Source organism: Molothrus aeneus, chromosome 1 (genome assembly GCF_037042795.1).
Source record: "Molothrus aeneus isolate 106 chromosome 1, BPBGC_Maene_1.0, whole genome shotgun sequence".
In the NCBI taxonomy this organism is placed as follows: domain Eukaryota; kingdom Metazoa; phylum Chordata; class Aves; order Passeriformes; family Icteridae; genus Molothrus; species Molothrus aeneus.
The window spans coordinates 60,689,316-60,704,292 of record NC_089646.1 but is presented as its reverse complement, the minus strand read 5'-3'; the positions used below and the strand labels follow the sequence as shown (position 1 = coordinate 60,704,292).

The 14,977-nt window shown below is 39.3% G+C and overlaps 1 long non-coding RNA gene across 1 annotated transcript; it reads right to left on the bottom strand.

Annotated features, from left to right (window-relative positions):
- Positions 1 to 2,111: 2,111 nt before the first annotated feature.
- Positions 2,112 to 9,700, bottom strand: LOC136561603 (uncharacterized). The gene is made up of 3 exons (XR_010784372.1): positions 9,618 to 9,700; positions 8,765 to 8,854; positions 2,112 to 6,125 (listed from the first exon to the last, which is right to left on the bottom strand). It is a non-coding gene; the product is annotated as an uncharacterized lncRNA (long non-coding RNA).
- Positions 9,701 to 14,977: the final 5,277 nt, after the last annotated feature.

Below are 14,977 nucleotides of genomic sequence, written 5' to 3'. Positions count from 1 at the left end.
CAACTGGGTATACTCAATAGAAGTCAGGTCTGGCTATAATGTTTGAAAAGATACCACCCAAAGAAAATATAAATAAGAAAATCCTAAAGTCTGTTTATGGCAACTAATCCTCATCAAATTACTTTTAATTAATGCTTCAAAATGAGTTAGAACATCCAGATCCCATTCTAATGGGCAACATTACAAGATTGTCTCTTTTTCCCTGATTCATCTGAAGAGAGAGCTTAATGAAATTCCTCCCCCTTCTCCAGCCTCTCAAAAAACTCAAAAAAGCCCTAAAAACTAAGCAAAAAACCAAAACCACACAAAAAAAAAAAAAAAAACAAAACAACAAAAAAACCCAACCAAACAAAAACTCCCACAAAGTAAAAAATCTAGCATGCAAGCCCTCTGAGACAGGGAGAGTAGTTGGGATCTTACCAAAAAATTAAGCACTTTTGGAAACCTAAATAGCAAAACTACAATAAAAACAGTGACTTGTTTATGACTGAGAACTTTGTCTAAAACAACACTTGCAAAAAACATCAAAGTAGAGAAAGAACAGGGAAATCAAATGGTTAAGGAAAAAAATCTGGATCCTGGAGATACCATTACATGTGCCTTGGGGAAAAATATTACATTTTTTAAAATTAGGTACCATTTTCAAAACAATTCTTTTCTCTATCCTGACAGTTTCTCAGTGCAAGATGTGCACTGCCAGAACTATCCTATTTTCCAGAGCTTCTGATGGGAAAAGATATTATGCTATAATGAATCTAACAATCTTATATCCTCTATATATAATGGACCCAGAATGCTCCAAAAATAATTGGTGTCGTTTCTTAACTTCAAGTCTTCTACTATTACCAGTGCTTAGCAGCAAAGAGAATTGAACACTTTACTAAGTAATAACATGAAAACTCAAAGAAAAACTTTCCAACATACTGTCAAGTTTTATCAGGCATTGAGTAATTAAAGTTCAGTTCAGACTGTGGTTAGATGAGGCAGAGGTAGGGGGGGTTACCCATTATATATTAAAATACTACATTGAAATAGAGGCTGGTGGAATGCAGAAAGACTGAACAGAGCTAAACAAATGTCATTAAGGATATCAGAATTTACATATCCTCCAAATATCACTTGTAGATCAAATCTTTCCTTGGAAATTGGTGAAGACAATAATACTTGATACAGAAAAACAGAGCAGCAATGCTACCCCAAACCCTAACATTGCAATAAGACCTAAGTCAGTATTTGTGGATCTTTAACCTACAAAAGAAAAACAAGTCATCCATCTACTTTAACATTAATTAACCTCTAATAAGCCCTGATACATATCCAAAGTAGATTTCCATTTTGCCTCCCTTCCCATAAGCAGGGTCACCCTCTTCTCCCAGATTCTGGTCTTCCTTTGAATAAGACTCTTTTGAATAGGGTCTTCATACCCAGACCCTATCTGAGCAATTAAAAAATCTACTTGAATGTTTTCATTTGCAAGACAATTAATTTAAGTTTAATGTATTTAAATGTTACATGGAAGCAACACTTTCAGGTCCATTTGTGTTGGTTTCTTAAGCATCCATGGGCATTTCAGGTTTGCATTTGCTCAGAGCTCCTGCATAAGCAACCTGAAATGGCTGTGATTTTGTCTCACACTTGCATTGTTTGCTGTAGCTTTATAAAAGCACTGATGAAAGTCTTATTACAAGCATGTTTAATCTGATTTCTTTTTGTCCCTAACAGCTCTAATAGAAAAAAATTCTTAACTCTCAGCTACTCTAACTACAGTTCTCTGTAGCTATTTTTACTAAAACACTGTTCACCTGTAAATGATTTCATCAGATACAATTCACAGGCATAACAATATGAGTGCTTAATTATAACTTAATTTCCAACATCTCTAAAGAAATAAGGGCTTAGGTCAGTCAAGATTTCTGATGGAAACATGAGGACTCCTCTTTCATATTATTTGTTTATGACAACCTAGTATTTAAAATTCCTATTTCTGTGCATTGAAATATCATTTACTCCAATTCTTGTATTCTTTAAAAAATGAAACAAACAAACTGAAAAGCCCTCAGCTACAGACAGGAAACACACAAATAAATAAAAACAAAATCCCCACAAATATATAGGAGATCAAGATTCTGTTTATTCTGACATAAAGTAAAAATTTTCCTTAAAATATTTAGAGGCATTTTTTACACCATGAAAAAAGACTGAAACCCAACCCCAACCAAACAATTAAAAAGGGTTTTTTCTGCTTTTTTTTTCAGCCTCAGGAGATGCAATTTGCTGTTCATTTCTGAAATAAAGTACAAATCCATTGACTGCAACATGAAAATTTCCAAGAACTCATTTGTTCAAGAACACATTTTGGTTGTTTACTAGGTGCTTGGATAATGGAAAAAAAAGTTTGGAACAGTGACATCCAATTTTGCAACTAATGATCTATCATATCTATTCCTTGAAAGATGCTTATGCCTCAGCAGAACTGATATACTTAGGCAAGTAAGGCAACAGAAACACTTCTAATGTGAGGCACAATTTCACTCCTAAGTTTTATAGCAGCCTATGTGCTATCCTATTTCTTTCATTAGTAGATATTAATTAGCACTTCACAAAAGAGATCAGTCCTCTTAACCTGAAATTCCAGGTGGGGAAAGAGATTCACTTTGAAATACAGTATTGTCCAACAGGATATGGTTTGGCCCTCCCATACACTGAGGCACTTCCTATACAACCTACCAGGTTGTATTTCGTCTTGTTTTGATTTCCTGGCTACAAACCTGCTGTCAAATGCACAGACAGATGTAATACATGCAGCAACTATATGGAAGCCAACTATAACTCAAATTCATGGTGCAGTGGAAACAGAGCCTTTAGGAACTGAGTTTTCTAGGTTTTACATAAATAATATAAAGCTCTATATCAAGAATATACTAAAAGTTAACAGAAGTGTACAAACCATCTCCCACATCTCTGACCAAAAAAAAGACAATCTGACTTTATTTTATTAGAAGTGTCTTCATTCTTCAGGCTCTAGTGTTGTGTCTAATGCCATGAGGAAATGCACAGTGAGGGTATCATGTTTGTGCATGCCTGTGACAGTGCATTGTCAGATAGCCCTCAGGAGACACCTTTGCCTCTTGGGTGCCACAGATGTACAGGCAACAAAACAAAGGGCAACAGATGTTGTTTTTCCAAGGGTGCACTTATGCAACTGCTTGCAACGTAAGGTTTAATACTCTTGAAAAATGCTCTGATATTGACTTGAGGTTAGATAATTAATTAAACACTAAAAAAGGCAATTGCTGAGAGGTGGCTAGCAGTTCTTTCTTCTAAAAGTGCATATGACCTTCAGAGAAAGTTTCCATGTAGACACATCTTAGATTCTGCTGTGGAGAAAGCTAAAGAAGAATGGTCAATAAAAAAATGTTTCTTCTGTTCGCCAAAACCATCTATGCACATCAGCCGGTTCAATTGCCACTCTTTACAGCCACAACAAGCTTTTTTAGAAAGGTGGGGAGATTAAACAATGTTTGTGAAACTTGTTAAGTATTTCTTGACAAAATACTTCAGTGTGATGATAATTAGTGGTAGAAAAAAAAAGGCAAACCTCATCACTGCATTAGCTAAAACACACTGTATCTCACCATCTGCAGCTCTGAGAGCCATCAGCCACTCCATTTATTTCAGAAAGGACTGTTAGGAAGCTCTGTGGGAAAAAGCCTCATTTCATTCAAGTTACTCTGCAAACCAAGTCCCTGATGTTCACAAGCATGAATGAACGCTGATATAGCCCAAGAAAGAACATTTCATTCTCAGGCTGTTTCTGAATATAAGTACCTGTCTTCTTTGAAATCCCATTCTAAGAAGGGAGCAGGAAATTCCTATGGAAAGGTTAGCACTCTGATAAACTCGTAAAACACTGATGGCTTCTGTGGCTTGCTGAGACCACAGGCACTTCCACATCACCACATCATGACTGTGCTATGGTTATTAGCAATCTAAAATTAAAATACTTACTCTGAAAAGGGATCATTTTGCTGTTTCATGCTGTCAAATTAACCTGTAGGTGGGCAATGATATTTCACTGGGGGCTGAAGGTGAATGAAAATGGAATTAAGCTGAATGCTAAATTCAGCAGTATCATAGGAAACCAGGGTCTCTGGAACCAAAACAGATGATTCTTGCAATGACTAAGTATTGGATTAGCAGCCTCAATGCTTCACCAATTTCATCTTTTTTACCAATATTATATAAGGAAAGGCTCCCTGCTCACTTCCTGCCAGTCAAATAGCCAGTCAAATGAGTAATCAACTCCAGACCAGGCTGGTGGTGTATAGATAGCAATGAAATCACCCTATTAATATGGTATGCAGATTTCAAGGGACAAAACACTAATTTAAAGTATTCTCTTTCTCTTTAGCAGAAGGCTACCTAGCTTGCAGTATACGGGGCATCAGCCAGTTTTAACTTTTCTGTTGCAGCGATAGGAGGGCAATCTACGCTGCCACTTCTACTCCATGTCCAAATCAGAAATGAATTAACCACAGAGCTGCAAGGATAGAGTTAGCAGAACCTTCACTAGTCATTTCAGTGAGATTAATTGACAGGGTATTTTAAAACCCATTTTGACAGCAAGTTGAAACAAGGGACTGTCCTGGCTCTGTTTTCTCTGTGCTTGTAAAAGTGCCAGATACTATGTTCCACAGGGAGGAGGGAGGCAGTGGAGAAGAAAAGTTGATCCTTCCCCAAGCACATCAGGGTGGTATATGGAAATCTTTACTCAGACTCAGGATTAATAGAATGGAAGCCATGAAAGCTATAAGCAGACACATCCCAGCAAATTACTGTCTTACTGCCAGACAGCCACTCCTGGAGAGCACAGGAACAAGAAGATATGTCTGCTGGTACCTGGGCACAGCTCATTCACCTGGCAGTAGAATATGTTTCAGGCTCTTAACAGTAGGAATGCAATGACTCCCATTTTTGGAGTCAAAGAGGGGGTTGCTTCTTGTTATTTTTAAATGCACTAAACTTTTTAAACTTTTTTAGTAAAAATGTTTTCTAGATGAACATGGGAGATGCCTTACAAGAAAAGAGCTGTTTGCAGGATCATTGCTCTGCTGTTCCCCACCAGAGCTGTTTGCAGAGTAGAGTGGCTGTGAACACTTTTACATCAGCAAGCTGTATATTTCTATCACGCTTTGCCAGACTAGAACTAAATCTGAGTACACTGTCAAAGGAGGGCTGATGGCAGGCAAGTAATTCATTCCCTATTCCAGGCTGTTAGCTTCCAACAAGCCCATTTCACGGGATAGTTAACAGATCCTCTCGTGATAAGGATGACTGCTGAAAGCACTTAGGCTGATGTTGCTTTAATACCAAACCTATATTGAGCTGTTTGACACAAGTAGTGTCATACAAAGTAGCTTACAAAGGCTGGTGGAGTGGAACAAGACATGAAACCTAATAACAAAATTCCTCTGTTTCTGAAATGCCAATGAAATCTCTTGATGCAGTATTTCTAAATAGGATGCTTTCACGCAGCATTTTAGTTACAGCAAATGCAACTGTGCTTGCAGATTAATTTGATGGGTAAAGATTTCACTTTGAAAGTATACTTTCAGTTCTTGAAGCCCTTGCACACCTAACATATCCTTAGTAACATTTATGTGTTATAATATTATTTCATTTTATTTTCTTGAGGGAAAACCACCTGAAAAATGGTTTATTGCTTATGTCCTGATTTTATGTGGTATGTAGTTGTTTATATAATAAATATTTATAATGTAGGGCAACAAAATATTGTACAAAGCTTCTACAGAGAAGATATTTTCAAGCATTAATGATGAAAGTCAAAGAGTTCAAACAATTCTCCAACAGAAATTTTTTCTCTCATTTTCCGAAAGTGCTTTTGACTTGGGACCATCACATTTGAAATCATCCCGGCTGTTTTCACATTTCTGGAAAATCTCTTTCTCCTGCCCTGAAGGTCCTTTAAACTTCATTTCTGCTTGGATCCTTTGAATTCTTTTCCAGGTCAGTAGCTATCTAAACACAGCAGAACTCCCATGTTATGTGGTTGTCCTAATTATCAGTAGTCTTGAGTATTGCAATAGTTGATTCATGAACCACTTCTTGAAAAGAATGAAGAAAAAAAATTAGTTCAATTAATTTGGTTGTAAGTTCTTTCTGTTGCCTTTATTTTCACAAATATATACACACACAGTCCCATGTCACGTGGTCAATAGAGAATGACTTGTTTGCTGCTGTGCTGCTCACACTTTCACCCTCTACTTGCATTAGCAATTAAAAAGTATTAACTGAGCATATAGATTGCACTGAAGGTCAAGACCTGTTTTAAGTTATACCTAACAATTTGTTAGGAGCAACCACTGAACAGCACCATCATTATGGTATCTGTATGTCCAGTGAAAACATATTGACTGCTTTCATCAATATTACCTTGTTGCATCAACTGTCTATAAACTGCACTTGCCTGTCATCATGGAAGAGGGACAGTGCAGAAACCCAAAGTGTCAGTGGTGGCTACCATGCTTTGGTTAAAGCTCATGGAGATAAGTACATCTCATCTCAATATACGTATTAGGTTTTGCCAGTTTCCCTGAATTTTGAGAGATTGTTCATAAAGTGGCTCAGCTAAATATTATTTGGGGTCTTTCAAGTACCTGGCAGTTTGTCCATGAACAAATTTTCAAATGTTCCCACATATCTGTGTCCATACCCCAGTTAGTGTTGAAATTGCATTCTCTCCACACCCCCCACCAAACACTGTGAATTGAGTAAAGAATAACAGTTTTAAGTATCCGATCTGCAAATGAATAATGAGATTTTGCAAAAGCCAAAAATCTAATTCTGGGAATGATAATTAGTAGGAGGATTCCTGTATTTGTCAGCCAAGAATCCACACTATTAACCTGTTTGCACTTAATGTATTATATGGTAGAGATAATTCATGCTATATATGTGTATAAAATATTGTAGAATCTAAAGTATGTCTGTGATCACCCTGGCTGGGAGCAAAGTCTCATTTTTATTCAATTAGTTCCCAGACAAAGATAATATCAAGTCTGTTAACGTATGAAAGAAACCTTCCTGGGCCATGATTGCTAGTTTCCTTGGAATGTCTAAATCACTCATGGGGACCTGTACCTGGGAAGATTTCATCTACCGTACTCAAGAACCACCGGTGTCACTCTGCTACAAATGAATACAGGCTCTGCTGAGGTGCTCAGACATCCGTCTGGACACCTGGGCCTACCTTTGTCTATTCCTGCACAAGTATGGACCCAGTTCTACATGTGAAGAGACACAAAGAAACGTTCGAGGTGCTCAGACATCAGTCTGGACACCTGGGCCTACCTTTGTCTATTCCTGCACATGTATGGACCCAGTTCTACATGTGAAGAGACACAAAGAAACGTTCGGTCATCCCTGCCTCAGGCAGAATAGACTGTATATAAGCTTACTGCTTGAAGCATTTGGGGTGAACCACTGGGGAAACGCTGGCACTTTGTCAGTCGGATCTCGGTTCACCCAGCACCTGCACCCGGGGCTGACGCTGTCTTGGCTGTGGTGGTCTTTCGAAATTCTATTTTTTTGTTATCGATCTAATAAATCTTTGTTAAATTTTTTTTTATAAATTTGGTTACTGATTTGATAATTTATAACATTTAACATGTTCATTGAATATACAAGCATCAAATCCATAACATGCAATTCCCTGAGCAACTGCTGCTCATCCCAGTGCTGACCAGTAGGAGGGAGTGAACTCAGATCTGTTGTGCTGAGTTCTGCCAACAATATCAAGGTGGTTTAAAAAAAAAAAAAGTGGGGGAGGAAGAAAAAAAGAAGGTGTGTGTGTGAAAAATGCTTACACAGTCACAAAAGGGACATATGGTCATGACAGCTAGATGAAAATTGGTCTGTTATATGCAGGGAGGGGGAAAACAAATCTGCATGCACACTGAATACTTCTACCTTACACCATGGCCAAACCAAAACTGATGACAAATGTCAGCACTCATATGAGATATCGAGCAACAACTCTAAAATGTCCAAGAGGCCATGACTTTTTCCTCCTCTACCTCAGATCAAATGAGCTTACATCCTCACTGGAATCCTTACAGGCAAGTGCCACACTGAAGTTCCACTAGAACAAAGGGAATGGTGCTGGAAGACTGCTGAGCAGCTTCCAAGCCCTACGTTAGTGAAACTATGAAAATATTCTTACATTCTAAAAAAGTTCAGGGCCTCAGTTAAGTTGGAATACAGTTCTCTGTGGCCATCAGTCTGAACTTGTCACAGCTCTTTCATGGCAACTATAGGAACTGAATCACAAAGTGTCTGGGGGGAAGCAGAATCCCAAAAAAGCCAGTGAGTCATCCTACTGTGTCCCATTACTTCAGGGGGTGAGCACTATTCCCAGTACTCATGACAGTGAGCAAGCCTGACTCGTCCACCTGATTTTTTCCAACAGTAAACTTGGAAACCTGCATGGAATCTTACTCATGACAGTGGGCTTAGGGATTGGTAGAACTGATACAGAAACTGTTGGAGTTCAGGAGCAGTAGTCATCAGAACTAAGCAAGGCATGCAAAGAATTTATTGTTTAATAAATTTTTATGTTCCATGGTTAGCTTGGGAAGTCCCCACAGGAACCAAAGGGACCTTCTGCATCTACTTCAAGAGGCTTGATATTAACTTTGTTTTTAGTAATTAAGTATCTAAATGAACAAAAGTAACAAAACAGCACCTTTGTCTGTGTTTCAGGAGTAGCAGTTGACACAGTAATGTTTTCATCTAACATGCTGTATTTCTTCAGAATACATCCAGCTGTCTGACTCTGAAGAAATGAAGAAAAATTAAAGAAAGAGAAAAAAAATTACTTTTTCTGTAAATAGTATAGAGTTTTTCCAATAACTCACAATCATAGCACTATTTCCCTCCCTACTGATATTTGGTACTGACAATGCAGTGCAAATTAAGAGAAGAAAGCCTTTCTGCAGACAGAAACATTCAGAGTTGGACTGAAGCTTCAGCAGGACATTAAAGAAGCTACTCTAGAAAATAAAAAATATTTATAATATATATATTTTTAAAGGAGAACCTCTCCCAGCCATATCATCCTTCACAAGTGGAGTCTGCAGAACAATTTATGCCTTTTGCTTTCTGAATTTCTTCTTCAGAGTGGATCTAAATGACAGAAAACACAAACAGCATGTGACCCCTGTGTACTGGGAAGGAATGAAGAAAACAGCAGCAGCAACCAGGCCCCTTTCCTCTACCCACTGAAACAAGACCCAGCATGGCCTTAATGTTGCAATTTTCTAATTGATACTCAAAAAAAAGTGATATATTCACACCCAATCCAAAATATGAAAATGAAGGTTTTCAGGCTGTGAAGGTAAAATATCAAGCTTCTTGCAGCTGAGCTGAATGGATTTGAGAATCCCTTAGAGTCAGCATCAACCATCACTGATGCACAAGCAAAGCACAGTTTGAAGAGATTTGTGCTTAATTTGTGATTAAAGGCTTGCAATTCATAAAATAGAAAGAAGCAGAGAAAGAAATAAAGCTTTTCTGTAGACAAATAGATTCCAGCCTACCTGCATTTTGTACTTCTGTCCATAACTCTTTTAGCTGGTGCTTTTCTGTGCAGATAGAACTATCATTGAATTGATTGTCTCAGTTGCTAAGGAAACCAAAGGGATGATGCTAATGGATACTATTTATGACACTGGAAACCTTCAGAAACATTTGCCGTGAAAAGATGGTGTCACAAGTTAGTTAAAATCTACGTCGAGCCTTGGCACAGAAAAGAGAACTACATAGGTTTTTTTTTTCCTTTCTATCTTCCCTCTGACATTTTATTTTTTATCAGGTACTTATAGCTTTATGCTTGGTTTGGCTGTCAGCACCACTTTATAGTCATTGTTCTAGCTTTATTTCAAAACACAGGAGTTAGTTCAAACACATTCATTCTAATTCTAAGCAGTGGAGTCCAGGATGTTTTTAAAGCATCACACATGATGCAAAATAGGATTTGACTTTGGGAATGCTCTCCAGAGGACAAAATTTTTGAATCAAAATAATTTGAAATTTTTGAATCAAAATCATTCATATGCTTCTACCTTTGCTCTTATGAACTGTAAGTTATGGAAGATTTTCATAACAGACATAGCAGATCTCATAAACCAAACTGCTATTTTACAAATTGTCATATTTTCAGGAACCTATGTTTATATTTTTTAAAAAATAATCTCCATTAAAAAGAGACAGACTTTCTAAAAGCATCAAAAAAGCACCAGGGAACTGTAAGTAATTTTTTCTCTTTCCACAAGCTATATGTTCACAGCATGAGTCATCTATCAAAAGCAACCACACAAGTCTGAACTTATACCAGTGAAGGATCAAGCTCCAGGCACTTATTTATTTACAGAAGGCTTGAGGAGTTATTTCTGCACTGGAGTCTCAGATGACCCATTGTCAGACACCTTGTTGCCATGGAAATCTCACAACACCTTTTTCTGCCTTGCTCCCATCCAAGATCCTCCTTTGCATCCCTGGTGATCCCTGCTTGTCACAGCTTCCTTGGGTCCCTCATTTTGGGCAGGCAGCAGCTGCTAGCAGCACTGGAGCACATTTAACTCTGTCTGGCACTTCCAAGCTATAGGAAGGTCAAGAAAAGTTATTTTTTAGGATTATGATTCTTGACTGAACATCTTCTGCCACTTTACATTCTCATGTACTTTGACCTCCAAAGTTGTGTTTCATTGCTTAATAACAAAGAAGTAAACAGAGAAACTAGTATCCTCCCATGTTAGTGAGAGAGTAGGAATTAACAATAATTAACCAATTAACAATAATTTGTTCTTGGAGAAAGGAAAGAGAAATAATATCCAGTGACTACTCATTCTCATGGGAGAGCAAATCACTGAGACAATTCAGTGACAGCTCATAAGGTGTATCCAGAACAAAGCAATATAGAATCCCCAAAAGACTCCTAAAACACCAACCCCCCAAAAATGTTGAGGGGCACAGGTAAGCATACATTCCACCTGAGCACACAATCACAGAATCTCCTGAGTTTGAAGGGACCCATAGAGATCAGAGTCAAACTCCCTGGTCTTTGCAGGCCTACCTAAAACTAAATCACGTGCTTTAGATGTTTTTTGCAAAATCTCTGCAGATGAAAATCTCTGCATAACGGGCAACAATTTTTTTATCTCTGTTGCACCTATGCTTCTACTTTAGACTCTCTACTTCAGGATCATACATCTATTAACACATGACAAATATTGCTCTTTCCTAATAGAGCAGATAGGAACAAGTGCCTAAAGTAAGTTAGATAACATAAGAATCTGAAAATTCATTGGAAGAAGTACGAGGCAACTGTACATTATACCATCCCAACAAACACAGGGCATTAAAGTCGTATAGACTGCTTTCCTTGGCATGACCTGGTGATATTGCAGACATTGACCCTAGGTGATATCTGAAAACATTAAAAGAAAAATAATACTAATGATTATTCTTCATACAAGTAGACAATTCAATTTTCAGAAAGATATCTCAGTTTTGCCCAGCCTGTAGCATTAGAACTTCAACCTACCGGGAAACACTTATTTGAAGCAATTCCAGTATGACACCATGAGCATCACCATGTAAGTGAAAGGGGGAAAAAAAGTTGTGACATTTCCAAGTCAGCTCTAGGGAAACCATTTGAAGAAAACCCCTTTCTCACGACTGCCCAGTGCTGCTGTTCACCTTTTAGTCTCCTCTGTGGCCTCACGAGAGAAAGCTAAAACTGGTGTTCCTGACACTTTTACAGCTTGTGAAATTTAAATAGCTCTCTCTCTGTTCAAGATTAAAGGGTTTTTCAGTAGTAGTAGTAGTCCCAGCACTGAAAATTAGCCCATTCCAATTAAGGCTTCAACTAGAAGTAATGTCTCCCTTCAGGGAATACATGACATTTTAAATTAAGAAACATTCCAGCTAACAAGCCTATAAATCTTCCCAATTAACTGTATTCTCTCCTATTTTATGATTCTTCTGTTCAATTTGACAATCCTAATCTCTCAGAGAGTGCAGAAAAAGATGAGACCTCTGTGGTAGCTGCTTTCCACTTGATGTACTGGAAGGGGATACAGACACTCTCTGACTGTACTTTTATTTGACAGATCTGAGCCAAATGGCACATCAAAGCCCAGTACTCTTCACTGCCATCAGGTGAAAAGGTTTCCAGTCTGCCAAAAGCCTCTGTGACGCATTTCTCACTCTCCACAAGAAAGCTCTGTAGCAGCACCACTAGAAACACAGCACCAAAGGATTCTCTCACAGGAGCACTTTGCACACTTCTCCACAGATTATTCTTTAACTAATCAAAGCTTTCAGGGAACACAGTCAGGGTTTGTCCTAGGAAGCAGTGTCACACGGTGGTGATTGAGGGTGCCAGGTGAGGTAGGGTGGAGGAAAAAGCAAGTACACCTGTCAGGGACATTAAATGTAACTTTCCTCTCTGTTATATAGATGGTTTTATTCCCTTTTAATATATTAGGAGGGTAGATGAAAAGAACTGCTAAATAGGAGATATAAAAGAGACATCTGTAAAAGTCACAAACAGGGAGAAACATAAGCCAAGTGCATGGGAAAACAAAGAACAGTAGCTGAAGAGATCACTGTGTTTTTTGAAAGACAAATGTCAAACGCCATTGTCCTAAATTGGATGAGGCAAGCTGGGGTATTGACAGACACACTGTAAAAACAGAGCCTGCTGAAAGACCATGTTGGCTAACAAGTGTGATCATGGAAACACGGAATGGTTGAGGTTGGAAGGGACCTCTGGAGAGCATCTGGTCCAACCCCTGAGCTAAAGCAGTTTCACATCCAGATGACTTTTTAGTATCTCCAGAGGAGACTACCACTTCTCTGGGCAGCCTGCTCCAGATTCTGTCACTCTCACATGAAAGTGGGTTTCAGTTTATGCCCATTGCCCCTTGTCCTGTCACTGGGCACCACTGAAAACAGCCGCATCCCCTCTTCTTGAAACCCACCCTTAGGGTGTTTATAAGCATTGATAAGATCCCCTTTTGTATTCTGGCAGGCCATCCCCAGGGTGGGAATAAAGAGCCTTGAGTCCATGATTGCAGAAGGCTGAACAAATTATTTATTAAGCTATACTGTATTATACTACATACTACACTAATACTAATATACTTCTATACTAAAGAAAAACCTGTGACCCTTACAGACAGTCATGACAGAACTTTGATCTAATTGGTCAATCAGTCCAAAACACCATCACCAGTGTCCAATTAAGAAATCCCTTTTGGTGAACAATCTCCATAACACATTCCACATGTGCCAAACAAAAGATGCAGCAAGTGAAGATAAGAATTGTTGTTCTTCTTTGTCTGAGCTTTTTCACAGACTTTCCCTAGGAAAATGCTATGGAAAGTCTGTGTCTCTGTTCAAAGAATATGTGAATACTACACTTTTGGTCATCTCTTTTCCAGGCAAACTGGCCCAATTCCTTCAGCTTTCCCTCATAAGAGAGATGCTCCAGTCCCCCATCCATCTTTACAGCCCTTTGCTGGGTCTGCTCCAGTAGTTTATTCTCTTCCCTGAACTGGGAAGCCCAGAACTGGACATAGAACTCAGATCTGGCCTCTCCAGGGCTAAGTAGAGGGTCAGAATCACCTCCCTCATCCTGCTGGCAATGCTCTTCCTAATGTACCCCAAGATCCCATTGGACTTCTTGGCCACCAGGGCACTGCTGGCGCATGGACAGCTTGTTGTTCACTGGGACCCCCAGGTCCATCTCCAAGAGCTATTTTCCAACAGGTCAGTCCCCAGCCTGTCATGGCACCTGGGGTTGTTCCTCCCTCAGATGCAGGACCCTGCACTTGCCTTTGTTCAGTTTCATTTGGTTTCTCTCCACCAACTCTCCAGCCTGTCCAGGTCCCACTGAATGAGAGCACAGCACTCAAGTGTGTCAGACACTACTCCCAGTTTTGCATCCTCTGCTCACAACCCTCTGAGCTCTGCCATTCAGCCAGTTCTCACTCCTCCTCACTGTCCACTAACCCATCCCATGCTTCCTGAGCTTACCTATGAGAATGCTACAGGAGACAGTGTGGAAAGCCTTGTTGAAGTTAGGGTAGACAACGCCCACTGCTCTCCCCCACCTACCCAGCCAGTCATTTCATCCTAGAAGGCTTTCAGAGAAATCAAGCATGACTTTTCCTGGTGAATCCATGCTGACTGCTCTTGATAATCTTTTCCTCTACATGTCTAGAGATGACATCCATAATTAGTTGCTCCATCACCTTTCCTGACCATGATGAAGGTGAGGCTGACTGACCTGTACTTTCCTGAGTCCTCCTTCTTGCTTTTTGAAGACTGGAGTGACACTTGCTTTTCTCCAGCCCTCAGACACCTCTTCAGTTCGCCATGACCTTTCAAAGATGATAAAGAATGGCTTAGCAATAACATCTGCTCAGCACTCATGGGTGTATCCCTTTGGGGCCTGTGGATTTGTGGCTATGTCCCATTTGGGCCCATAGATTCATGGTTGTCAGGTCTGTCTAAATGACCTCTAACCTGATTCTCCTCAAAAAAGGGAAGTTCTTCCTTTCTCCAGACTTTCTCCCTTCCCTCCAGGGTCTGGGATTCACAAGGGCCAGCCTCAGCAGTAAAGACTGAGACAAAGAAGGCATTCAGTAACTCTGTCTTCCCTATCTCCTGTGTCGCCAGGGTGCCCACCTCATTAAGCAGGAGGTTCTCATTTTACCTACTCTTCATTTTGCTACCAATGTACTTAAAGGAGATCCTCTTCTTGTCCTTGTCACATCCCTGCACACCCTGACAACATCCCTGTATTTCTCCTAAGTGGTTTGCCTCTTTTTCCACATTTTGTAAACTTCCTTTGCCATGATCTTGTTGCATAGCCACACAGGTTTTCTAC